The sequence below is a fragment of the Protopterus annectens genome, chromosome 2.part0, assembly GCF_019279795.1.
Source record: "Protopterus annectens isolate FY-2018-M chromosome 2.part0, PAN1.0, whole genome shotgun sequence".
NCBI lineage: Eukaryota > Metazoa > Chordata > Ceratodontiformes > Protopteridae > Protopterus > Protopterus annectens.
Window position 1 is genome coordinate 646224182 of NC_056728.1, and position 27706 is coordinate 646251887.

The following is a 27706-nucleotide window of genomic DNA, read 5'->3' on the forward strand; positions in this document are numbered from 1 at the left end:
GAATGCTAGCTTAATCCTGAAATTTTTCGTCTTTGAAATGTCGTCTGGTAGCAATCCAACTACCGGAGTTCACAAAAAATGCAAAGAAAAAGACAGAGACAGACCGTCAAGGTCCAAAACCGATGACACTTCTCCTAAGCCAGCCGCTGGTTCGCCGGTACTCAGTGAGGTGCTTTCGCAGCCCCTGATGCCCACTACTTTTGAGTCGCAGGCCTCTACCAAGACCCATGCGGAGTCCGGTATGCCGCGAGATTCTCAGAGTATTGAACCCACGGATGTCTCTCCCTTGGATGGGTCTGGAGCCGCTGAGCAGGCACTGGCTTCTGAGGGTGTTTTCAGGCCTCAACATTTTTATATAAAACCGACGCCAGCCTCAAAAACAAGATCAAAAATATCTATGTCTAAGAAAAATGACGCATGAGCCACGTGCTCAGGGCCCTATACCTAAAGTGGCTGATGACTTAATTACCTTGATCAGGGGTTTCCAACCCCCCCTGCTAAGAGGCCTAGGCAAGGCACTAATTATGAATCTTCAGATCAGGTTTCCATTTCTTCTGATTCCTATTCTGATCAGGAATTTTCTATTCCACCCTATGAGGATTCTGATGCAGAAGAATCCATCCCATCTGCATCTCCTCATGAGGATTACTCTTTTGGAGAAACCTTGCATACTTTAAGGGAACATTTTCACTGGGAGAGTCAGGATTTCTCTGAATCAAAAAAGAGGCTTAGGGATTTCCTTCTTCCTCAGCATAGGCCTTTGGCAATACCTCCTGTATTAGACATTGTTGATGTGTTTTCGGAATCAAACATGGCTGCTGATTCCTTACCTCCGGCTTCTAGTAAGCCAGACAGATATTACAGGGTTCCTGACTCCCACAAATTTCTATTCAAAAATCCTGCTGCTGATCCTGAGACTATTTCACAGGGTCCCAAAGGTGTAAAGGCCTCTACAGCCAAAAATCCTACCCCCTCTGATAGAGATTCCAGGGCGCTGGATAGATGGGGGAAAGAAGGTTTATACGTCTGCAACCTTGGCAATTAGGGTCTTAAACTGCCAGTTTCATATGCTTAAATATCAACAGCATGTTATCAGCTTATTGAAACAGAAAATTATGTTGATTTCTGATTGTGTGGAAAATAAAGAATTACAGGAATTATTGCATTCAGCAGAACAGGTTGGAAAGCATACTTTGCAATGTGGTTTTGATTCCTTTGAGGCCTCTTGCAGGGCCGCAGTTACTGGATCTGTGATTAGAAGGCATGCCTGGCTCAAGGAGCAAAATCTGCCTGATCATGTTAAAGCTAAATTGTTGGATGCCCCCTTGCAGCATGATACTCTGTTTGGTAATAAGGCCGAAGAGGTTTTAAAGAAAATGGAAGGCAAAGCTAAATCTATGCAAACTGTAAAAGTTTTCATGCAAGTGCAGCCAGCCAGGTTCAGTAGGCACTGGCCTACTAAAAATTGGTCCTTTCCTGTGTCCAACAGAGCCTCTCGAGGCAAATCCAGGCACTCAAAAGGCTCTAGATACCAATCGCAGGGGTCTTACAGGTCAAAGTAATGGAGTGTCTCCACCTCCAAATCTGAAGGAAGCAAAGCACAACCCTACAGTAAGCAGTCTCAATGACTTCCTTCTACCTTCACCAAGCACTTGTCTTTTGGCAGCCCCCTTGGGGGGAAAATTAGCACCTCATGCTCAAAATTGGCAGTTAATTACCCAGGACAAGTGGGTATTAAACATAGTATCCCAGGGGTACAGATTTAATTTCCATACTTTGCCAATTCAAGACGGATGGCCAGATCTGCCACAAAATAAGTGGGCAGAGGCTCAGAAACAAGTTATGTTCCCTCATGGATATGGGGGCTATTCAACCAATACCAGAAATGGAAAAAGGACAAGGTTTTTTTCAAGACTTTTCCTGGTACCCAGAAATGACAATGCCTGGCGTCCAATTCTGGACTTATCACTTTTGAACACATTCCTGGACATTCCAAAATTCAAAATGCTGACTTTACAACAACTACTGCCTATGCTGGGCAGGAACGCTTGGTTAGTGACTCTAGACTTAAGAGTCATACCTGCATATCCCAATAAGGGAATCGTGCAGAGGATACCTCCGCTTCAAGGCAGGTATTTTGTATTACCAATTCTCTGCACTGCCCTTTGGCTTATCTACTGTGCCCAGGGTCTAGTGCCTGGCACCAGTAATTCCATTCTGCAGACAAAGAAGCATACAAATTTATCCTTATCTGGATGACTGGATCATTCAAGCAGAGGACAAGGACACACTTCTTCAACATCTGGCATTTGTAAAAAGGCTTCTAACATGCCTAGGGTACACAATAAACGAAAAGAAATCCCAACTGGTACCCTCTCAAATAATTACATTCCCAGGTGCAAGCTTGAATACAACTGCCCAGATGGCTTACCTTATGCCAGACAAACAAAGGCAACTGACAACATACTTCAAACAAATGGCAACAAATACCCAGTTATCTGCAAGACAAATTCTGCAGGCTTTGGGGTTCATGGCATCCTGCTAATTCCATATGCGAGACTGCATATGAGGAAACTTCAATGGTACCTAAAAAGTTTATGGAGTCAACATTGTCACAGTCTGGAAACGATGATTCCTCTCATTCCCTGCCTACAACAGGAGTTTCTTTGGTGGTCAGAGACATGTCACCAAAACAAGGGACTGTCATTCACTCTACCCCCTGCCACCCAAACCCTAACTACAGACGCATCAGACTATGCTTGGGGGGGTCCACTTGCATTCTGCATTCATTGGACGTACACAGACAACTAAGATTCTACTTAAACAGGACCAAATCTCTAAGAAAGTCTGAGCAGCTATTGGTGGCATTTGCTGTAGGATCAGAGGGGGAAAGGTTATATCAAAGCAGACTGTTTCTAAGTGGATAAGCCACTGCATTCGTTTCTGCTACTTGCACCATGGTAAACCTGTGCCCAAGGGGATCAGGTCACATTCTACCAGGGCTGCCTCTACCTCAGCAGCTTTTCTCAGAGGAATTTCCAACCAAAGATATTCTAGAAGCTGCTACTTGGAGCTCTGTTCATCCCTTCACAAAGCATTATCATTTGCCTTTCTTCAAATCCAGGGCAGGCTTTGCCACTGCAGTTCTGCAGGGCCTTATAGCCGCTCCTAATGCTATTTAGTTCCATCCTCCCATCCATAGCTTTGGGATTCTACCCAAATGTAATGACTGCAACAATGAAACACGAAGAACGTAGTACAGTTGTGTACACTTGCCATAAATGTAGATGTTCGAGTGTGTTCACTGTTGCAGTCCGGGTTACCCGCCCACCATCCCCCTTTTCTATAACTTCTCTTTCCTTCACTATATTCTAAAGCCTTTGTGGTGTATTTGCTTGTAGATGAAGGTAAAGTTTATGTTGCTAAAAGTGCATTTACATATATTTCTGTTTTATATATATATATATATATATATATATATATATATATATATATATATATATATATATATATATATATATATATATGTATATATATAATTTTTTTTTTTTTTTTGCTCCCCATTTGGGGGGCACCTGCCATCTGGGGCAAGAAAAACTGAATAAAATGGCATCTGCTGCATGTTTTATACCCCTGACGACCTGACGTCATGGAAAAGGAGACAGCAACTGACGCAAGACCCAAGACTTTGTTATTCAGACCGACTGAGGGCAACCTGCCAGCGGATTACCCTAAATGTAATGACTGCAACAGTGAATACACTCTAACATCTACATTTATGGTAAGTGTACACAACTGTACTTTTCTCAGAGAGAAGTTGATTGGTTGATGCAACAGTTCTTGCGGGCTCAGATCAAACTGGAAGTCCTTCCCGCCCCCTCTCCACTGGAAACAGGGGGTCCTTCCCTTCCCTTTTGAGGATGTCCTCCTTTCCTGAGCCCCGGGGCTTTGGGTCTTGTGGTTGCCAGAGTTCCTGGCGTTGAGGGGTTGGCATCGATGTTGGTTTCTTCGATGCTGACCATGACCTTGGCTTCCTTGGCTCCTTTTTCTTCAGTGCTGGAGGGCTCTCGGAGTCGTAGCTCGCTCGGCTCCAGTTTCCGGGGTTTGGCGTCAGCATTGAAGGTTTCGCTGCTTTCCTTCCCCCTTGGAGCTTCGGCGCGGAGCGGCTCTGCACCAACCCTACCCCCCCCTGTCAGGGGCTTCGGCTCCGCCGGTGTCAAACATTTTGGCGCAGACATGTGCGGTGCTGTATCTCCTGTTTCTCCGCCAGCATTCGACATGGCAGAGAGGATCCTCTCTACTTCGATGTCAAGCTTCCTTCGCCTCCTGATCCTTTTCTGCTCCAGCTGGACTCTGGACCCGACATCTCCAGCCCTCTGCTTCAAAGATAGCCTGCACCTACCCTCCAGGTTTCTCTCCCTGTGAAGCCCCATGATTCTGGTTCCTCCCCGGAGTCCCCCCCCCCCTCTCCCGAGGAGGTTCACCAGAAGCATGTGTGCAAAAGGAGGCACATTGACTCCACCCCTGAGTCTGTCACTGATGACACTGACTGGGAGAGCTCCCCCCCGATCTCCACCCGTTGATGTCTCCTTCGGGGACATCATGGAAATTCTGTGTCAGAAGGGTGGTTGGTCTTCCCCAAAGCTCAACCTGGATGAGTCAGTGTTCATGGAGGCATTCAGCGCAGGCCCAGGCCCATCTACGTCCTGGATGACCCCCCCCCCCTCTGCAGACCCTTTAATAGACCTTGCCCACAGGGCATGGATGGAGCCAGTACCCAAATGCCCCTACAAAATACTTTGTCCCCCGCCAGACAGAACTTTTTGGCAGAAGACGGTCCCTTTTGACGCTTGCAGCTGCCACGAAAAAGGAGCTCATCCAGGAGAGGCTCCTTTGTCCATCCTCCTGACAGAGTCCAAAGCGATACAGACTGGGGGCACATTTATACTTCAGTGACCTTCTGTCTGATGGCACTGAATTACTTGGTGCATATTACTAGACTGCAGAGATTGCTTATCGAGGAACTGTCTGCGTCTACCCTGGAGTCCATGTCGGCAGAAGAGAAGCTGATGATCTCCTCTAGACTGGCCACTCTCAAAGCCATTTCTAACACTTCTACGAGTCTCCTTTCCTATGTCTCGGAAGGCGCATCTATAGGACAGCCAGTTCAGGCATTGCTACTAGGTGTCGCACCTGGATGCAGCTTTGTGGTTCTTTGAGCCCTTCAAGGTGTCCTTCACGAATGCCCCCTTTGTTGGATATTCCCTTTTCGGTGCATCCATGAAGGAGACTTTAGCCCAGTGCGAGAAGGATGGTTAGACCCTGCTGTTCTTCGTGTTTCACTGTTGCAGTCATTACATTTGGGTAATCCTGCTGGCAGGTTGCCCTCAGTCGGCCTGAATTCCAAAGTCTTGGGTCCTGCAACGGCTGCTGTCGCCCCTTCCCTGACGTCAAGTCAGGGGTATAAAAGAAGCAGCCAACTCCATTTTCCTCAGTCTTTCTTGCCGCGCGGTGCCCAAAGCAGAAGCAGTTCACAAGTGCCGGTCGGCTGACTCCTGAGATTTTCATGTTCGAATTTCAGATCCGTAGTCTTCAATAAAGCTAAGTACCCCGTTGAGGAAACTTTTTTTTCTTGCTCCAGACCGATGTCAGAAAAAGTAATTTGTATTTCTTGTGGAAAGCAAATACCTCATAAGGACTTTCATTCTTACTGTATTCCTTGCCTAGGCCCTGATCACAACGTTTCTGGTTGTCTGTTTTGTGCTAGATTTAACCAACGCACTATTAAGCGTTGGTATGATTTTGCTTTAAACTATTTTGGACGCCGGTTTAATTATCCAGAAATGTCATCTGATAGCCATCCAACTACCGGAGTTCACAAAAAACACAAAGAAAAGGAGAGAGAGAAACAACCGAAGTCCAAAACCGACGACGAAGCTTCTCCTAAACCAGTCACCTTTTCTCAGTGAGGAGCTTTCGCAGCCCCTGACTCCCGCTACTTTAGAGTCGCAGGCCGCTACCAACTCCCAGTTGGAGTCTGCCATGCCGCTGGAAACGCAGGTATTGGAGCCTCGGATACTATTCCCTCAGATGGGACCAGAGCCGCTGAGCAGGCACCGGCTTCTGAGGGTGTATTCAGACCTAAACAATTTTACATTAAACCGACTTCCGCTTCAAAGGCAAAGACTAAAGCACCTTCTAAAGCAAATAAACAAACTCAAGAGCCACGTGGACAGGCCTCTATGCCCAAAAAACAGATGCTCAAAATGGCCGAGGGCTTGATTACCTTGATCAGGGGTTTCCCATCCCCCTCCTGATAAGAGGCCTAGGCAAGAGACTGACTATGAATCTTCAGATCAGGTTTCTATTTCTTCTGATTCCTCTTCTGATCAGGAGTATTCTCTTGCCCCCCTATGAGGATTCTGATGCTGAAGAATCTATACCTTCAGCTTCTCCTCCAGAGGACTATTCTTTTGGGGAAACCTTGCATACCATGAGGGAGCATTTCCACTGGGAGAGCCAAGATTTTTCAGAATCTAAAAAGAGACTCAGAGATTTCCTTTTACTACCTCAACACAGGCCTCTAGCCATTCCACCTGTGTTAGACATTGTAGATGATGTGTTTTCGGAGTCTAGTCTTACCCCTGACTGCTTACCTCCAGCTCCTGTTAAGCCTGACGGATATTACAGGGTTCCTGACTCTCATAAATTCCTTTTTAAAAACCCTTCTGCAGACCCAGAAACTATTTCACAGGGTCCCAAAGGAGTTAAGGCTTCCGATGCAAAAAATCCTACCCCCTCTGACAGAGATTCTAGGGCACTGGATAGATGGGGGAAAAAAGGTTTACACATCTGCTACCTTGGCTATAAGGGCCTTAAACTGTCAGTTCCATATGCTCAAATATCAGCAACATGTCATGGCATTGCTTAAACAGAAAATGTTGTTAAACTCGGAATGTGCAGAAAACAAGGAAATGCAGGATTTATTGCATGCAGCTGAACAAGTTGGAAAGCATACTTTGCAATGTGGTTTTGATTCTTTAGAGGCCTCCTGCAGGGCCGCAGTTACGGATTCTGTAATCAGGAGGCATGCTTGGTTAAAGTTAACAAAATCTGCCTGATCATGTCAAAGTTAAATTATTAGATGCACCTTTACAGCATGATACTTTGTTTGGTATTAAGGCAGAAGAGGTGTTAAAGAAAATGAAGGACAAAGCTAAATCTATGCAAACTGTCAAAGATTTTTTACAAGTACAGCCACCTAGGTTTAGTAGACACTGGCCTACAAAGAATTGGTCCTTTCCTGTGTCAGACAGACCTCAAAGGGGCAGATCCAGACGCCCTAGAGGCAGATCCCAGGTGCAAGGTTCATACAGGTCATAGCAGTGGGGTGCTCCTACCTCCAAAGTTGGAGAAGACAAGTCACAACCATACAGGAAACAGTCCCAATGACTTCCCCCTACCTGCACCAAACACTTATCTCCTGGCAGCACCCTTAGGGGGAAAATTAGCACTTTTTTCTCAAAATTGGCACATTATAACCCAGGACAAGTGGGTTCTAAATATAGTGCCACAAGGTTACAAGTTCCATTTCCATACCCTGCCAAAGGAGAGCAGCTGGCCAGATCTGCCAAAAAATCAATGGGCAGAGGCACAAAAACAAGTCTCATCCCTCATGGACATGGGGGCCATTCAACAAGTACCAGAGCAAGAACAGGGACAAGGATTTTACTCAAGACTGTTCTTGGTACCCAGAAAGGACAAAGCCTGGAGACCAATACTGGACCTATCTATTCTGAACACATTCCTGGATATGCCAAAATTCAAAATGTTGACTTTGTAGCAGCTTCTGCCCATGCTTGGCAAGAACGCTTGGCTTGTGACTTTAGACCTAAAAGAGGCATACCTGCATGTCCCAATCAGGCAATCATGCAGAAGATACCTCTGATTCAAGGCTGGCTCAATGCAGTACCAATTCTCTGCACTGCCCTTTGGCTTATCTACTGCACCCAGGGTCTTTACAAAGTGCCTGGCACCAGTAATTGCATTCTGCAGACAGAGGAATACAAATATATCCTTACTTGGACGACTGTCTAATTCAAGCAGAGAACAAGGGCATTCTTCTACAGCATCTGGCGTTTGTGAAAAGACTTCTAACATGCCTAGGGTACACAGTCAACGAAAAGAAATCAAAACTACTACCCTCTCAAGAGATAATATTCCTGGGTGCAAGCTTAAGTACAACTGCCCAGGTGGCTTATCTCACGCCAGACAAACCAAGGCAACTGACTACCTATTTCAAAATGTTGGTAATAAAAGCCCAGTTATCTGCAAGAAAAATTCTGCAGGCTTTGGGCTTCATGGCATCCTGCAGCCTACTAATTCCATATGCAAGACTGCATATGAGGAAACTTCAATGGTACCTAAAAAGTGTTTGGACTCAACACTGCCACAGCCTGGAAACAATAGTTACTCTCATTCCTTGCCTGCAACAGGAGTTTCGATTGTGAGCGAAGGCCTGTCACCAGAACAAGGGACAGCCATTCACATTACCCCCTAGTCAGGCAGACACTAACAACGGATGCATCAGATTATGCCTGGGGGGCCCACATGGCAGGAAGATGCATTCAGGGCAAATGGAGCCCAAAACAAATGCATCTGCATATCAACCAGAAAGAGATGCTAGCTGTTCAGAATGCCCTGACAGCCTTCAAGGACCTACTTCATCCGGGAAAACTACTGATAAAGATAAGACAACACCATGGTCATGTGGTATATAAACAAGCAGGGGGGCACACATTCTTACCCCCTTTGCAGACTAGCCATGACTTTGTGGGACACAGCATTGACTTACCAAGTACATCTGCAGGCACAATTCCTGCCAGGAAAGGAAAATACTCTGGCAGATGAACTAAGCAGAAACCTCATGGATCCCCATGAGTGGCAGCTGGATCCACATGTCTTCAGCATGATAACGAAATGGGAATGCCCGGACATAGATCTATTTGTCTCCCCTCACAACTATCAACTAAAAAGATTCTGCACAAGGACTCATCACAGACAAGCATGGAAAGTGGACGTCCTATCTTTCAGCTGGAAAAACCTATCAGTATATGCCTCTCCTCCCCAAGGTACTCCTAAAGGTCAGACAGGAGAAGCCAAAGATGATACTGATTGCCCCAGACTGGCCCAGCTAGTACTGGTATCCAATCCTAAGGAACTTGTCTCAATGCCCAGCTTGGACCTTACCTCAAATACCCCATCTACTATCCCAGCAAAACAATCAGATCCTGCACAGCCAACTCAGGACTTTAAACCTGGCAGCATGGCGGATAATGTAATCATACAAAACACACCTCTCAGTAAAGCTGTGATGGATGTCATTTTGGAAGCCAGAAGGCCTAGTACTAGAAAATCTTATGCTGGAAAATGGAAGCTGTGCTTGGAACCAGGCACAAGGAACTGTTACAGCTGTACGAAATATTCCTTAGATTTTACAATACTTAACTGAGATGCTGGACAAAGGCCTATCTTTTTCATCCATTAAAATTCATGCCTCTGCCCTTTCGGCTCATTACAATACAGAGCCACCAATCTTTTCTCATCCTTTATTAAAGCAGTACCTCAGAGGAGCCAAAAATTTAAGGCCTCCAAGGAGATCACCAATACCTGCATGGGACCTCAACTATGTCTTGGAAAAACTCACCCTGCCTCCTTTTGAGCCAGCTGCTACTGCTGATATAAAGTTTTTATCTTGGAAAACAGTGCTGCTCCTAGCAGTAACTTCTGCAAGACTAGTTTCAGAGCTACAGGCACTCATGGCTGTGGAACCTTTTATCATGTTTTATCCAGACAGGGTTTCTCTGAGGACAAACCCAACATTTATGCCTATGGTGGTGTCCAGTGTGGCTCTTAACCAAACTATTCATCTGCCAACTTTTTATCCAAACCCACAGAACAAGGGGGAGAGAATTCTGCATTCATTGGACGTACACAGACGGCTTATATTCTACTTGGACAGAACCAAAATTTTCAGGAAGACAGAGCAATTACTAGTGGCATATGCTGCAGGATCACAAGGAAAGGCCATCTCAAAGCAGACTATTTCAAAGTGGATTGGCCACTGCATTCGTTTCTGCTATTTTCACCATGGCAAGCCAATGCCTAAGGGCAGTAGGCCACATTCAACCAGAGCTGCAGCCACTTCAGCAGCCTTTCTCAGGGGAGTACCAACCAAAAACATTTTAGAGGCTGCTACTCGGAGTTCAGTGCACACCTTTACAAAGCACCATCATCTGCCACTTTACTCTAAATCCAGGGCAGGCTTCGCCACTGCAGTTCTGCAGGGCCTCATAGCCGCTCCTACTGCTGATTAGCTCCAGCCTCCCAACCATAGCTTTGGGACTCTACCCAAATGTAATGACCAACAGTGAAACACGAAGAACATAGTACAGTTGTGTACACTTACCATAAATGTAGATGTTCGAGTGTATTCACTGTTGCAGTCCAGGTTACCCACCCGCCAACCCCCTTTTTCTGCTGGAACTTATCTTTCCTTCTCTGATTTATATAACCTATGTGGTGTGTTTGCTTGTAGATGAAGGTAAAGTTTATATTGGTGCATGTATTTTTATATATCTATAAATTTTGACTACCCTTTCAGGGGGCACCTGACATCTGGGGCAAGAAAAACTGAAGAAAATGGTGTTGGCTGCTTCTTTTATACCCCTGACGACCTGACGTCAGGGAAGGGGCGACAGCAGCCGACGTAGGACCCGAGACTTTGGAATTCAGGCCGACTGAGGGCAGCCTACCAGCAGGATTACCCAAATGTAATGACTGCAACAGTTAATACACTCGAACATCTACATTTATGGTAAGTGTACACAACTGTACTTTTGCCATCGGAATCCACTTTTCTACCCCCTCAGTGTTCCTACTCCAGGTATCGGAGAGGCAGTAACAGATTGTGGTTCTGAAAATCCAGGGCTTTCCATCAGGATGCACCTGCTGACTCTTCCCCTAGAGGCAGATCGGGGAATGATTCTTTTAGATGCCACTCTAGGGGCAGGAGGGCTTCAGGAAATCAAGGGTCTTGGGATTCCCGCCTGGACAGACCCTTCCAGCGACCCTGAAGTGTTGCCCAGGCTTCCTACCCAGGAGGCAGTCGGGATCGCTTTTCTCTGCATCCATCAGCTTGGGAAGCCATCATGTCGGATCGATGGGTGCTAAGGATAATATTCAGGGGGTATCTGATCCTTTTCTTCATCTTCCCAAAGGCCTGAAAGTCTCTCCCGGATGATCCACCTGCTCACAGGAAGGCAGCTGAACTGGAAATCTCCAAGCTGCTCAGCAAGCGAGTCATCCAGCCTGTCCCCCCAGAACTATCCGGATCAGGCATCTATTCAAGGTTTTTTTTGGTGCCCAAAAAGACTGGGGACACAGACTGATATTGGATCTCATCCAACTGAACAGGTTTGTTGCCAGAACCAAGTTTCCGATGGTTACAATTCAGTGCATTCTTCCATACCTTCAGAAGGACTTTTGGATGTTCTCGGTCGACCTCCAGGATGCATACTGCCATATAAAGATGGACAAGTGTCACAAGAGGTTCCTTGGCTTCCGATTTAGGAGCCAGGCATTATCAGTTCAGGGTGCTCCCCTTTGGCTTCACCACAGCCCCCAGGGTGTTCACCAAGTGGTAGCAGTACTAGCAGCGTATCTGAGGCTGCAGGGGATGCAGGTTTTCCCTTACTTGGGTGACTGGGTGCTGGCTGCACCCACCAAGCATCAGCTTCTTCAGGCCAGGGTATAGTTCCTTCAGTTAGTTTTGACCTTGGGCATCACAATAAATTTTCCCAAATCAAAATTGGAGCCTCTTCATTCCCTGTAGTACATTGGAGTGCTGTTCAATATTTCACTGTGCAAGGTTTTTCTTGCCATGGACAGGATTCAGTCTCTTCAGGACCAGGTGAGCATTCTTCTGAAGACAACCTCAACCATCAGAGCAGCCTAAATCCTTAAAGCCCTGGGATCTATAGCAGCAACCATTGTCATTTTTACTCTTGGCAAGGCTTCACATGCGGTATCTTCAATGGACCCTATCAGTCTAGTGGTCTCTTCGGGACCAGCCCCTGTTTCATCCCATTTGGCTATCCAGAACCTGCCAGTCCTCTCTCGTGGTGGTTAACCGTTCAGAATCTAGTAGAGGGTCAATCTTTTGTGGCTCCCTCTCTAGTGGCCACGGTCGCCACGGACAGCTCCTGGCTTGAGTGAGAGTGGCATTGGCTGGGATGGACTTCTCAAGGGCCATTGTCTGAGTTAGAGACCAATGTTTACATCAGCATTCTGGAGATGAGGGTAGTGCTTCTGGTGTTGCAGGCACTGCATTCTTTTCTACCCCAAGGAACGATTGTGATACAGACAACATGGCAGTGGTCTGGTACATCAGCAAACAGGAAGGAACCAGATCTTACCCCATTTGTTGAGAAGCCATGAGATTGTGGGAATGGGCAATCCCCTCAGGCTGCTTTCCAGTAGAGTTCCAACATCCTAGCAGACAGACTCAGCAGGACCATTCTGTCTCCTCACGAGTGGTCTCTGAAACCATCAGTGGTGGGCATGATCATCCAGAAATGGGGTCAACCGAGCTGCAATCTTTTCGCCTCACCTTCCAACACCAAGTGCAGTGACTTCTTTGCCCTGATTCCTCCCAAAGGAGGGACTCCAGAGACGCTCTACTTCATGCTTGGCCCGGTGGTCTGTTGTATGTGTATCCTCCCCTTCCTCTTATGACAAGATTTCTTCAGAAGGCTCAGATGTCGAGGTGCTGCGTGATCCTCATTGCCCCCTTCTGGACTTGTCAGGTTTGGTTTTCCCTTCTTTGGTCTAACAGTGTCGGTCCTCCTCGGATTCTCAGTTGATGTCCGGATCTGATTTCCAATCCAGAGTGTGATTATCATTCGGATCTGGACAGCCTGAAGCTCCCTGCTTTGCTTCTGCAGTTCCAGTGATTGCTAGAGTTCTCGGGCTATCATCCCCTGTGAAGCATTTATTGCTTTCTGCTCACAAGTCATCCACTAAGAAGATCTATGCTAGTAAATGGAAGAGGTTTTCCATTTGGGCTTCCCACAATTCGGTGGATCCGTTTACTACATCAGTTCCTTCAGTTTTAGACTTTCTGGCTTGTATTTTCAACCAAGGTGCCAGTTCCTGTACAGTGAAAATCCAATTGGCTGCTATATCCCATTATCATGTTGGGCTAAAACATTCTTCTTTGGCCACTTCTAGATTGTGTAAGGCCTTTTTGAAAGGGCAGTTTCTTTTAACGGCCTCCAGTTAAGGATCCTGTTCCCCCTTGGGACCTAATTTCTGTATTTCAGGAGCTGGTGTCATCTCTCTGAGCCCTCTTACAAAGGTGGATATTCAGTTTCTGTCATAGAAAACGGCTTTATTGGTAGCTCTAACTCCATCTAAGTGGGTCTCTGAGATATACATGCCCTTTGTATTCAACCCCCGTACCTCATTTTTCACAAAGACCGGGTTTTGCTTAGGCTGAATCCTTCCTTCATGCCCTAGGTCTCTTCTTAGAAGAATATTAATTAGGTTATCCATCTTCCTGTGTTCTTTCCAGAGTTTCAAAATGAAGGAGAATACCAGTTACACATTCTTGGCTTTCATTGACAGCTTTGTTTCTGTCTTGATAGAACCAAATCTTTCAGGAAGTCCAATCAGTAATTTGTATCCTACTTAAAGTCTAGATTGGGATTGCCTGTTTCCAAGGTAACGATTGCCAACTGGATTGCCAATTGTATTGCTTTCATTTATCAGAAGCATGGTGTTCCTCTTACTTCTCCAGTGAAGGCACATTCTACCAGGGCTGTATCTACCTCCTCAGCTTTCTTCTCCAGGGTACCAGAGGACAAGAATTGTGCTGCAGCTACATGGGCTAGGTCTCACAACTTCATATCCTATTACAAATTGGATATTTCATCTAGAAGCAGAGCTTCTTTCGGTTCTGCTGTGCTCCAGAACATCCTTCCTTGGTGCTACCAAAGCTCAAGTAGTTGGGGACTCTGTCCCACAGGTTGAAGATCAAATGAAGATAAGTGTCAGATAAAGAAATTATGTACTCAGTATAACATTCCATCTGCATTGTTCTTCATTTGTCTTCAACCTTCCTTTCCTCCTTCCCCCTTTCCATGAGTGCTGAGCACTTGGCCTGGCAGACGCTTTTTGCTCTCTCTCTATGCCTCTTCTTTTAAGGGTGGTTGTCAGTCACTGTGTTGCTTATAGGTCTAGGTCAGGAACCTTTTGTTTGCAAACTCTATTTGAGGGGATAGAGGAGAGAGGGGCATTATAGGTAGGGGAGGAGCTCAGTTTTTGCAACGTAGCTTGGATATGGCCGGCTCGGCGCCAGTGTCGGTGCCTATACCCACAGGTTGAAGACAAATGAAGAGCAACAATGCAAATGGAAGGTTATGGTGAGTACATAACTGCTTTTTATCTAGGCCTCAGAAAGAGGACTTTTGTCCATGTTTTGTAGTCTAAACCTGGGCCATCCTATGCTCATCAGCTGTCTTACTGCAAGAAGTCTCTTAAGCACCTCAAGACGATAATCAAAAAGTCTTCATTGTGTACATTAACAGTAATCTCTAAACTGGCACCAGTACCTCTGAACTCCCAAACCAGTTCTATTCAGAAGATGGTTTCATGGGTGACCATTTCACAGATATCCTATTGACCAGATATACAAGAAGATGAAGCCTGTATTGTTGCTGCAGCCATCTCCTTGACAACCAAAGTATGACCAGTTAGCAAAGATAAAATTGTTTTGGGCCATTGTTCATTGAGTGAATGACTGCAATAAGCTGGCTAGGGCCATGTAGGAGGCAAGGCTGGAGTTGACAGGCACTCATTCTTCATTCTCCTTGACAAAGGGTTTTTTGGAAATTTTCATGGAGATTATATATTTTACTTTCTGTTCTCTGCAGTCTCCTTTGCAGTCATCAGTGTGCAGGAGTAAATCACTGATGATTAAACTGTCGGATCCAAGACTTTCTCCCTCATCATTTATTGTACAGATGGCATTGGCTTTCTTTATGCTAATTGACCTGATGTCTGTGCTACTGCAGCCTCATTCATCAGTGCCATTGCCACCAGCATCAGCACCACTGAAGTACTTGGCATAGTTTATGCACTGCTTGCTTCTGAAGCTACCCTTCCCTACCTGCCCAGTTTTGATCACCCAGTCTTACTCACAGGTTTAACCCCAGGCATTTATAGTTATAGCCTTGGGCCACTTTGGACCTCAGCAGGTTATATTGGTGCTAATGTTAGTACATTTGACATCAGTCAGCCGATGCTAGAGCACTCTGCATCTGTCAGTGAAGCATACTTGCCAGTGCAGGTACTGCAACAGTCCCATCATGTAATTCCAGTGCTGAGTGGACATGCCAACCCAGTTTGACTTTGCCAGCTGAAGGTTATGCCTACTAAACCTGGTGGACTTCTTTGAGAAGGTCACCAAGGCAATAGATGAGAGGGAAACTGCATACTACCTACCTGGACCTGGCTAAGGTGTTTGATACAATACCCCACTTGAGTGTAGTTGACATAGTCCCTGAACTGGGCATAAACACATACATAACATGCTGGATTGCCAGCTGGCACACAGACAAAACCCAGGAAGTCAGGATTGGTGAGACCAGCTACACTAAGAGACAGTTAAAGTGGGGTATCTCAGGGCTCTGTGCTTGGACCAATCCTGTTTGGCATCTACTTCTTGGAGGTGAAGGCTAATGTCAACGGCCTTTGGCTGACCAAGTTCACAGCTGACTGCAGGTTGGAAACTGTCATAGGTTCCTCTCGTGACACGCATCCTACAGGAGGGTCTAACTCAGATAAATGACTGGTGCCAAAGTCACAGATTAATAAATGCATTATAGTGCCTTTTGGGAAAACTGCAACCTAGGCTAATTACTCCATCAGTAAGCCACCCCTAAGAGTTGACCCATTAGTAAGGGACCTGGGAACATATGTAGACAGTAATCTGGCATTTGACCAACATGTGGCCAAGGTAGTGAGAAAATCATTCGATGTCGTCCAAATTATAATTAACGACATGGCATCCAGGTCCAAGGAAGTCAGTAGTGACACTTTATCCAGTCATTATTAGACCAGTCATTGAGTGTAATGCCTCCTTCCGCATGTACCTGACCAGATGAATGCAACAGTTGGAATGCCCACAAGGGTTTGTAATCAGGAGAGTCCAGGATATAAACACGTTATTCTGTATGGATTGCCTTAAAGCCCTATCTCTATAGTGTTGTGTTCTGCAGGTTACTGAGAGGCGATCTCTGCTTGTCATAAAAGGTATTCTCAAATGCAGCTTTGATGGACCTTTTCCACATTCACAAAATGAACAGCATCAGATCCACTAGATCCAAGAATTTAAATTTAGCTTGTGACATAAGACGTGTTGCTAGCCAGCTACCCCGGATCCTCTTGCTTTGGAGCAGACTTTCCATACATGTGAAGCAGAGTCCATCTGTAACCCTATTCAAGCATAACCCTGACCAGTGGATGGGGACTTGGAAATTCACCTAAGAACTGACCCCCATGTTTCTTAGACAAAGGCAGACAGTAATGCCCAAATTAACATACCCTCCTATAACCTCTAGACATTTCCTGACATACCACCTTTTTAATAAGCAACCATGATATATAGGGACATATTTGGGTTGTATTGTACAGCTAGGCATATAAAGGCCCTAGTGGTCGTTGGCCTAGTATATACCTGTGAACCTATAAGTCTGTGAACCTATAAGTCAGACTAGTATACACCTGTGAATCTATAAGTCAGACAAGAACATGTTACCTGCATATCGAGCAATGCTTTTGTAGTTTTTTTCCGACACAAAAAGCCCCCCCCCCCCAAGGCCTTTCTGATCAGGATGTTCAAACCTTTCCACAAAGACCCTGTATAACCCAGTATAAATACTTATTGGCTCCCCTGTGGAGTTTTTCATAACTAATCATGGTTGGAACGAGGGTGTGGTTCCCGTAGACCCCCCCCCCCCACACGCACACACCACAAGTTTGTAGAGTTTTTACAGACACAGGAAAAAAAGTGGTGGCCCTCAAACCTCATCCACTGCCCACTGGGAAGGCTGCAGAAGATTTGCAAGTTCCTATCTCCAGACCTCCTGGATGGTCCCACTATTAGATAGCTTGAAAGATGTCATGAAATTTGTTTAAAACAATGATGAACACTGTAACTCCATTGCCAAGAAGTTGGAGTGGAGCTTTTGTCTGACTCTCTTGAGAGATTCTAAATCCAGATCTCATTGTAACAGCAGCAGCCCTGAAGAAAGTTGTTAGTAACCCGAGTCCATCTTTCCAGACACCCACCGGACTTGGAAACAAGTGTTTCTGCCTTCTACACTGCACACTGTTTTTGGGGATTTAGAACCCTTTAACATGCATGATATTTTTCCTATTGAATGTCACTAGTGGAGGGCTCTCAGTTGGTCAAGGATTTAACCAGAGGGTTCACAAAAGAACCTGTAGGTCCAGGCTTCTATATCCTCCAACTTAAACCATGTGATCATGCCATGTATAGCATGGCTGAGGATTTGGCCATGGTCACTGCAGCTGCCACGGAGATGTGCTAACATGCTTGGCTCTTGCTTACAGAATTCACAAAAGACACCAAAGCAGCTTTCACAGACACCTTCTTTCTCAAGGCTTTCCTGTTCTGATAAGGTTGGTAAACACCTTAAAGATCTGCAGGAGCAGATCAGAACAGCTGAGAGCATAAAATTCCAGCATAGGCAGAGGTCTTTTTTAATGACACACACAAATCTGCATTGAAAATGCATTGAAAGTGTTTCTGACATGGGGCATAACAGAGTAACCAGGGGTTGTAGGAAAGGACCAAAATCAAGGTAATCTCAATTACCACCAGTCGACTGCAGTCAACTCAGATGAACAGCAGCACTCTTGAAGGGCCCCTAGATTGCTTTTGTCTGAAAGGCTGCTAAGGGGCAAGTGCCCAACCACTACAGGTAACTGTCAAGATCACTGAGATGAGTGGATCAGTCATGATATTCAGAAGTTACAAGGTACCCTTCATCTTAAAGTCCCATTGTCCAAGTCCCTGTTGTACACCCACTCCATCAGCAAAAAGAGGCAGGGTAGAAAGCCTTTCAAAAGAGAGCCCTTATCTAGCCAGAGATGGATGCAAAGGGTTCATCTTCTTACCAAAAGAGGGCAAAGGATCTGCAGTCCATCTTGTGTCTTTGTGGCAGTCCTCTCATGAATGTTGAGAGACAATGTACTCTTTCAGCTGATGAGGATGCCTGCAAACACATACAAATTGCAAAATAATCTGGCATGTCTATGCTTCCAGGTAGGAGCTGATCATCGCCAGTCCCGAAGCTTGCCCTTCTGTATCATCATAACCTTAAGGTAGTTTACATGTTCTTTGCAGTAGTGAGAGCCCCACCAGTGGTTGCTAGGGAGCAAGCTCTACAACTGTTTTGATAATTGGCTCTTTGCTGCTCCTTTATCAGACCAGCCATTCCCAGCTTGTCATTTTAGCCATTAGTCCCAGGTTACAGCTTACTGCAGCCCAACACATTACCTTCTTGGGTTGTTCTTTGTATACAAACACCTGTAACACGTTCTTGCCCAAGAAGGAACTGCCTGTTCAGAAAGAAACTTGATGGAGTGGGGCACTAAACCTGTTTGCACCACTTACTGCTGTCACAGGATGGGATGTTAAAACAGTTTCTAAAGTTGTTAGGATATAAGGTCTCCACTTTCTACCTAGTGCCACATGCACACTTTCATACAAGATCCCTGCAGTGGGTTTCAGTTTGCAATGGTACCAGCACAAGTAGCAGATGTGGCAGAGCAGTCTCAGGAAATGCCTCTGTTAGTGGTCTCATTTTGAGTAGATTTATAATAGCACTTATCTTACTATTTAAATCGGTTTTGTGTATTGTTTTTCTCTTTATCTGAAGTTAAAACTATTAATTTAAGGTATATTTATAATCTGCATTGCTTTTTGGGTTCTGTGCTGGGCATAGGTGTTTTTCTGGATTTGGTTCCCTCCCATCCTCCCTGTTCTGTTTTGGTTTTATACTTGGATGCTTTTTAGCTGCCTTTCCCTACTGTATAGCAGGCCCTAGAAGATCCTTCCAGTCTTATCCCCTCTGCTCATCTTACTGGTTACCTGACTGAAGAAACTGGGAAGCCCATCCATTAGACTGTTAGTGAAGTGTGAAATTGCCTTGAAGTGTGTGTGTTCATCATTGCTGGCTTGTCTGCCTTTGAATTACCTTGCAATTACTTGTAGCTAGTTGTTAGACTTGTTTTCTGATACCTTTTCAGTTGTGGCTAACTAAAGTGTGTTTTCACACTAAGAAAACTAGGACTGCAGTTCTATTGGGTGTAGAAAGGTAGTAACACATGGGGGGGGGGTTAAAGTGACAGTTACTTGTAGCTGGTTGGTACCTTTTCACTTCTGGCTAACCAAAGTGTGTTTTACATTAAGACGACTGGGACTGCTATTCTAGTGGCAGTAGTAAGGTCAGTCCAAGTTGGAAAATGCACAGGGAAGCTTAAAATGAGATTGCTTCATCAGCCAGAGGGCTTTTTAGTGACTTATTTGGATGTTAATCTAAACTTGAGAGCTACTTTTGCTGTACTTTTACATTAAGAAGTTCCAGGATCATCCATTTTGTGGCAGAATGCGTTTACCCAGTCTCTGACTTGGGGGGCACTCCAAGGAGCTTAAAATGTAGTCACTTATTGTCCAGAGGGCTTGGGAGTTTCAGATTTTTCTGTGTGCTGTAAATTAGGTGCATTTTCATGGAGCTGTTCATCACTCAGTGATGGTTTAGCTATGCCTTGTATAGTAGCAAATCTGTAAAGCTTTAACCTGTAACACAGAAAAATTTTGTATGGAGCTAAGCTTAGTGCAGCTGGATAGTGTCATATAGCACTTCCTAACATCTAGCCTTCATCCTAGACACTACTAAGGTGACCCTTGTAAAATCAAGACCCTAAACCATACCTAATCCTAATACAGGTCCTGACAAAATGCATTTGCAATTGCCAAATGAATCTGTGGGCAGCTTGGTATATATGGACACTCTAAGTAAATGTAGCAATCGTCTCATGTACTGAGACTGTCTTAATCCTTAAAGAAACTAACGGTATGTGTGATATGTACATAGATAACTTCCTTGAAGGTAAAAGTCTCACTTGCAAACAAGGTTGTCAAAAACACACACACTGCATCCTTCACACATACTGATTACTACACATCTAGACCACTTTATGCTGAGGCAAATCCCTCCGAACCTTAAAGACCTCCTAAGCTCAAACTACAACACCTAACCTGACCAGTCACTAAAGCACACACCAAAAAGCAACACCTAACACTACACTTAAGCCTGCATGCAGTGATCCCCAAGAACAGAGGCGATAAGGCAAGCAAATACTTTACCCTAGTACTCTTGTCAGATGGTATTCTGTTGTACAACGCATGGATCTCCTTGTTGTACATCATGGTTAGAGTAGTAAGGTAATGGTTAGTTGCTTATCTGGAGCTGGGTCTGCAATGTCACGCACTGGGGTCACTGCACCACTGGTGCCAATATGATTGTATCATAGATCACATGGGTGTATATGATCTGAGGCACTGAACTGTATGAAAAGAGACAATCTGATGTTGAAAGTCTTCATTCATTACTGATGGATTTCAGCTCTGTCCTCGGAACCAACTAGGCCAATACAGCAAGCTCGCACCAGCCAAAGAACTCTCAAGTTAAGTCATACCCATAGCGTCCCTCTCCTCCTCTCTTCAGATCTCGTTTGCCACGTACTTCTCAACACATGCCAAGCCACCTCTCAGTAGTGACGTTTTCAATATCTCCTGACTAAATAGATGTTCTTCATGTTTCACTGTTGCAGTCATCACATTTGGGTGCCGGCCCGAATACCAGAGGCTTAGTATTTCTGCATCAGTTGCTGCCGCTTCAGTACTGACTTCAGGTCGTCAATAGTATAAAGTAAGGCAGGCAGCGCCATTACATCAGTCTTTCTTGCCATGGAGTTCGAAGCAGAAGCAGTTCTCACGAGTACCAGTCGGCCGCTACTTGAGTTTCGTCTACTGAATTCATGCTGAAGTCTTCTAAAGCTAAGTACCCTATTGGGGATCCTTCTTTCTTGCACTAACCGATGTCAAAAAAGTTAACAATTGTCTCATCTGTGGAAGGCAAATACCACACCACGATTTTCATTCTTAATACGTCACTTGTTTAGGCCCAGACCATAACGTCCCCCGCTGTCGCTTCTGTGCGCCAGAACTATCTGTCGTCAGGCCCTTATTGTAGCTAGATATTTTCGCTTACAGTCCTCTAACTGTGATATGGCTTTGGTAAGCCATCCGACAGCAGATCTTCCGAAAAAGTGTAAAGATAAAGGCAGAGACAGACCGCGCAGGTCTAAACCTACCGATGACGCTCCCGTTAAGCTAGTTGTCAGTTCTCTTGTCCTCAGTGAGGCGCTTTCACAGCCCCTGATGCCCGCTTCTGTGGATTCGCAGGCCACTACTGAGACCCTTTCAGAGTCCACTATGCTGCATGACTCTTCTTAGACTAAGGAGCCTACAGTCGTCTCTACCTTGGATGGGTCCGGAGCCACTGAGCAGGCACCAGCTTCCGAGGAAGTCCTTCAAACTACCGATTGTAGACACAGACTACTTCTTTTGCATCTACCGTTCTTTAGAAAATGACCGAGTTTCTTAGGCCCAGGGTACGAGCCACACCCAAAAAACCGACCCAATCTCAGCCACCTGCTTCCTTGTCTCAGATCCAAATGCTTAAAATGGCAGAAGACATTATCAAGCTGATCAGGGGAAACCAGGCTACCCCCTCCAAAAGGAAAACAGATCTGTCCCCTGTAGTTCTGTCTGAAGAAGAGTCAGATGACTATGATGCATCTGAATATGAAGGGATGCAACCCCTCTCTACTTATGAGGATTCTGATGCAGAGGATTCCATTCTTTCAGCCTCTCCCCCAGAGGATTTTTCCTTTGGGGAAACCCTTTATACCTTAAGGGAGCATTTCCAATGGGATAGTCCGGACTACCCTCAGTCTAAAAAGAGACTCTGGGAATTCTTCGATCTTCTGCAGCACAGACCCTTGGCCATCCCCCCCAATCCTGGATGTTGTGGAAGAGGTTTTGCTGGAATCCAGCTTGACTTCTGACACCCTCCCTCCTACACCCAAAAAACAGACTGGTACTACAGAGTCCCTGACTCTCACAAATTTCTTTTTAAAAATCCTACTGCTGACCCGGAGGTAATTTCTCAAGGTCCTAAAGGGATTAAAGCAATCTCTGCTAAGAATCCCATCCCCCTCAGACAGGGATTCCCGAGCACTAGACAGATGGGGTAAAAAAGTATACATCTCCGCTACCCTTGCTATCAGGGCACTAAATTGTCAGTTTCATATGATAAAATTTCAGCAGCATACCCTGGAACTCCTCAAACAAAAAATGTCTTCCTTTCCTGCTTGTGCAGAATCTAGAGAGTTACAAGAGTTAATGCAATCTTCAAGTCAAGTAACTAAACACACCTTGCACTGTAGTTTTGATGCCCTAGAAGCTTCTTGCAGAGCAGCAGTCACCGGCTCTATCATTAGAAGGCATGCATGGCTTAAGGAACAGCCATTGCCAGACCATGTCAAATCTAGTTGGATGCCCCCTTGCACAAAGACAACTTATTTGGCACTAAGACAGAAGAGGTCTTAAAAAAAAGATGGAAGAAAAAGCAAAATCTATGCAGACCGTTAAGGATTTCTTACAGGTCCAGCCACCCAGGTTCAGCAGGCATTGTCCCACCAAGCACTGGTCCTTTCCTGTTCCCACTAAACCATTCCAGGCCAGACCCCACCAACGACAACCACAGAGAATACAGAGATCTAAGCAGTGGACTACCTCCACTTCAAAACCAGGGAGTTCTAAGCCACCCCCTTATGGTAAGAACTCACAATGACTCACCTACCCCAACCCCTCCCTCTGCCCACCTTCACTTACCCCTAGGAGGAAAACTCTCCTTTCACGCAAGCACCTTTGCCACCATTCCCAACGAACGCTGGGTTCTCAACATAGTGTTTATAAAACAACACACGAATCACTAAAAACGCTAAGATTAGTGATTCGTGTGTTGTTTTATAAGCTCTGCAGTTTGATAAAGAGTTTTTTAGTAATAATTTCTCAACATAGTGTCCCAGGCATACAGATTTTCTTTCCACACCCTTCCAACCCCAAAAGGGTTCCCCGATCTCTTTTACAAACCAGTGGGCAGAGGCGCAAAAGCAAGTCATTTCCCTGTTCTCTATGAGGGCAGTAGAGCACGTTCCTGCAGAACAGAAAGGCTAAGGTTTCCACTCCAGACTTTTTCTGGTACCCAGAAAAGAGGGCACCTGGTGCCCATCCTCGAGCTATCCATTCTAAACACCTTCATGGTGATCCCAAAATTCAAAATGCTCACCCTCTAGCAGGTACTATCCATGCTGCCCAAGGATGCTTGGCTAGCCTACCTCCATATTCCTAACAGGGAAACATGCAGAAAATATTTCTGTTTCAGGGCAGGATGTCAACACTTTCAGTCCTCTGCGCTTCCCTTTGGCTTATCCACTTTTCCCAGAGTTCTCACAAAATTTCTGGCTCTGGCCATTGCCTTTTGCCGGCAAAGGAATATCCAGATTTACCCATACTTAGGCGACTGCCTAATTAAGGCAGACAGCCAGGAAAAGCTACTCAAGCACTTGGCTTTTGTAAAGTCCCTTCTAACCTCCCTAGGGTATACTATCAGTGAAAAGCAATCCAAACTGGTGCCAACCCAAAGGATTATATTCCTGGGAGCAAGCCTGGATACAGCATCCCAGATGGCATTGCTTACACCAGAAAAACAAATTTTCCTGACAGCCTACTTCTCTCAACTAAGCGACCAGAACCCAGCTATCTGCATTGAAAATCCTGCAAGCTCTGGGGTTCATGGCATCTTGCATACTACTAATTCCATATGCTAGACTGCATATGAGGAAACTTCAGTGGTAATTTAAAAAGCCTTTGGTGTCAACACTCTCAAGACCTGGCAACTCTTAATACCTATAATTCCTTGCAACAGCATGCCACCACAACAAGGGACTACCTTTCTCACCACCCCATGCCACCCAGACCATCACCACGGATGCATCAGACTATGCCTGGGGTGCACTTCTGGACGGCAGGTGCATACAGGGCCAGTGGAGTCTACAGCAAATCCCTCTGCACATCAACCAAAAAGAGATGATGGCTGTCCAGCACACCTTGATAGCTTTCAAGCCCCTTCTCTCCCAAGAGGCTCTCCTCATCAAAACAGACACCACCACTGTGATGTGGTATATCAACAAGCTGGGAGGAACTCACTCTTACCCCCCTATGCAGGCTGGCCGTGACACTTTGGCACACAGCCTCTGCCATGCAACTCCACTTGTTAGCACAATTCCTACCAGGATGTTCTTCGTGTTTCACTGTTGCAGTCATTCTATTGGGTTATCCTGCTGGCAGGCTACCCTCAGTCAGCCTGAATTCCAAAGTCTAGGTGTGGCGTCGGTTACTGTCGCTTCTTCCCTGACGTCAGTGCGCCAGGGGTATAAAAGATGCAGCCGACCCCATTTTCTTCAGTCTTTCTTACAGCACGGTGCCCGAAGCAAAAGCAGTTCGCAAGTGCCGGTCGGCCAACTCCTGAGTTTTTCAAATTCGAATTTCAGATCCGAAGTCTTCATTAAAGCCAAGTACCCCGTTTGGGGAAACTTTTTTTTTAACTCCAGACCGATGTCAGAAAAAGTTAATAATTGTATTTCTTGTGGGAAGCAAATACCTCATAAGGATTTTCATTCTTACTGTATTCCTTGCCTAGGCCCTGACCATAATGTTGTTAGTTGTCAGTTTTGTGCTAGATTTAACCAACGCACTATTAAGCGTCGGTACGATTTTGCATTCCATTACTTTGGCAGAAGATTTAATTATATAATGCCGTCAGATCAGCCGACTACCAGAGTTTATAAAAAAAACATAAAGAGAAAGAAAAGGACAAGCATCAGAGATCCAAAACCGACGACGAGGCTTCTGCTAGGCCCGTCGCCGGTTCTCAGTGAGGCGCTTTCGCAGCCCCTGACGCCTGCTACCTCAGAGCCACAGGCCACTTCCGATTCCCACGTGGAGCCAACTAGGCCTCTGGAAACTCAAGGTCTTGGACACTCGGAAACTACTCCCTCAGATGGGTCCGGAGCCGCTGAGCAGGCATCGGCTTCTGAGGGTGTTTTCAGGCCTACACAGTTATATGTGAAACCTACTTCAGCTTCAAAGGCAAAGACTAAAGTAGTTCTAAAGACAAAGAAACAAGTACTTCATTCACCTGGACAGGCCTCCATGCCTAAAAAACAGATGCTTAAAATGGCCGAAGACCTAATTACTTTGATCAGGGGTCCCCATCCCCCTCCTGATAAGAGGCCTAGGCAAGAGTTAGAATATGAATCTTCAGACCAGGTTTCCATTTCCTCGGATTCCTCCTCTGAACAGGATTACTTTATTACTCCCTATGAGAATTCTGATGAATCTATCCCTTCAGCCTCTTCTCCTGAGGATTACTCTTTTGGGGAGACACTGCATGCTATGAGGGAGCATTTCCACTGGGAGAGCCAAGATTACTCAGAATCCAAGAAAAGGCTCAGAGACTTCCTTTCATTGCCTCAGCACAGGCCTCTTGCTATCCCACCTGTTTTAGACATTGTAGATGATGTATTTTCAGAGTCCAGTTTTTCTCCAGATTCTTTACCACCAGCCCCTGTTAAGCTAGACAGATGCTCTAGGGTTCCTGATCCACATAAATTTCTTCATAAAAACCCTGCTGCTGACCCAGAAACCATCTCTCAGGGTCCCAAAGGGGTCAAGGCTTCTACTGCAAAAAACCCTATCCCCTCTGATAGGGATTCTAGGGCCCTAGACAGATTGGAAAAAAAGATTTATACTTCTGCTACCTTGGCTGTAAGAGCCTTAAATTGCCAATTTCATATGCTTAAATATCAGCAATATCTTATGTCATTGCTTAAACAGAAAATGTCAGCAAATTCAGAATGTGCAGACAACAAAGAAATGCAGGGTGTATTGCATGCAGCTGAACAAGTTGGAAAGCGTACTTTGCAATGTGGTTTTGATTCTCTAGAGGCCTCCTGCAGGGACGTTGTTACAGGTTCTGTCATTAGGAGGCATGCTTGGTTAAAAGAACAGAATCTGCCTGATCATGTTAAAGCAAAACTATTAGATGCTCCATTACAGCATGATACTTTGTTTGGTGTTAAAGCAGAAGAGGTGTTGAAGAAAATGAACAAATGAACAAAGCTAAATTTATGCAAACAGTCAAGGATTTCTTGCAGGTACAACCTCCCAGATTTAGCAGGAACTGGCCTACAAAGAATTGCTCCTTTCCAGTGTCAGACCACAAAGAGGCAAATACAGATGCCCCAGAGGCAGATCACAGCCACAAGGCTCATACAGGCCTAAACAATGGGGTGCTTCTACCTCCAAGAGTGGAGAGGAAAAATCACAGCCATACAGGAAACTGTCTCAATGACTTTCCCCTTCCAGCACCAAGCACTTATCTTTTGGCAGCCCCTTTGGGGGGAAAACTAGCACTTTTTTCACAAAATTGGCACATGATCACCCAGGACAAATGGGTTCTAAATATAGTTTCACAAGGCTACAGGTTCCACTTTCACAACCTGCCAAGGCTAAACGGTATGCCAGACCTGTCACGCAATCAATGGGCAGAGGCAAAAAAACAAGTTTCATCCCTCATGGAGATGAGGGCCATTCAACAAGTGCCAGAGCAAGAGCAGGGACAAGGATTCTATTCAAGACTGTTCTTGGTACCCAGAAAGGACAAAGCCTGGAGACCAATACTGGACCTATTTATTCTAAACACATATCTGGATATTTCAAAATTCAAAATGTTGACTCTACAGCAGCTTCTGCCCATGTTGGGCAAGAAGGCTTGGCTTGTGACTTTAGATCTAAAAGAGGCATACCTGCATGTCCCAGTCAGACAAACATGCAGAAGATACCTCAGATTCAAAGCTGGCTCAATGCACTACCAATTCTCTGCACTGCCCTTTGGCTTATCTACTGTGCCCAGGGTCTTCACAAAGTGCGTGGCACCAGTAATTGCATACTGCAGACAAAGAAGAATACAAATATATCCTTATTTGAACGACTGCCTCATTCAAGCAGAGAACAAGGACATTCTACTAAAGCATCTGGCGTTTGTAAAGAGATTACTACCATGCCTAGGGTACACAGTCAACAAACGGAAATCAAAACTAGTACCCTCTCGAGATAATATTCCTGGGTGCAAGCTTAAATACAACTGCCCAGATGGCTTACCTCATGCCAGACGAACAGACAACTGACTATCTATTTCAAACTGTTGGCAACAAAGGCCCAGTTATCTGCAAGAAAAATTCTGCAGGCTTTGGGCTTCGTGGCATCCTGCATTCTACTAATTCCATATGCAAGACTGCATATGAGGAAACTTCAATGTACCGAAAAAGTGTTTTGGACTCAACATTGCCACAGCCTGGAAAC

General features: G+C 45.4%; 1 protein-coding gene across 1 annotated transcript in view; it reads left to right on the forward strand.

Annotated features, from left to right (window-relative positions):
- LOC122792770 (WD40 repeat-containing protein SMU1-like) overlaps positions 1 to 27706 on the forward strand; it is a 445652-nt gene that overhangs the window by 5105 nt on the left and 412841 nt on the right. The gene's annotated exons all lie outside the window — the stretch shown is intronic.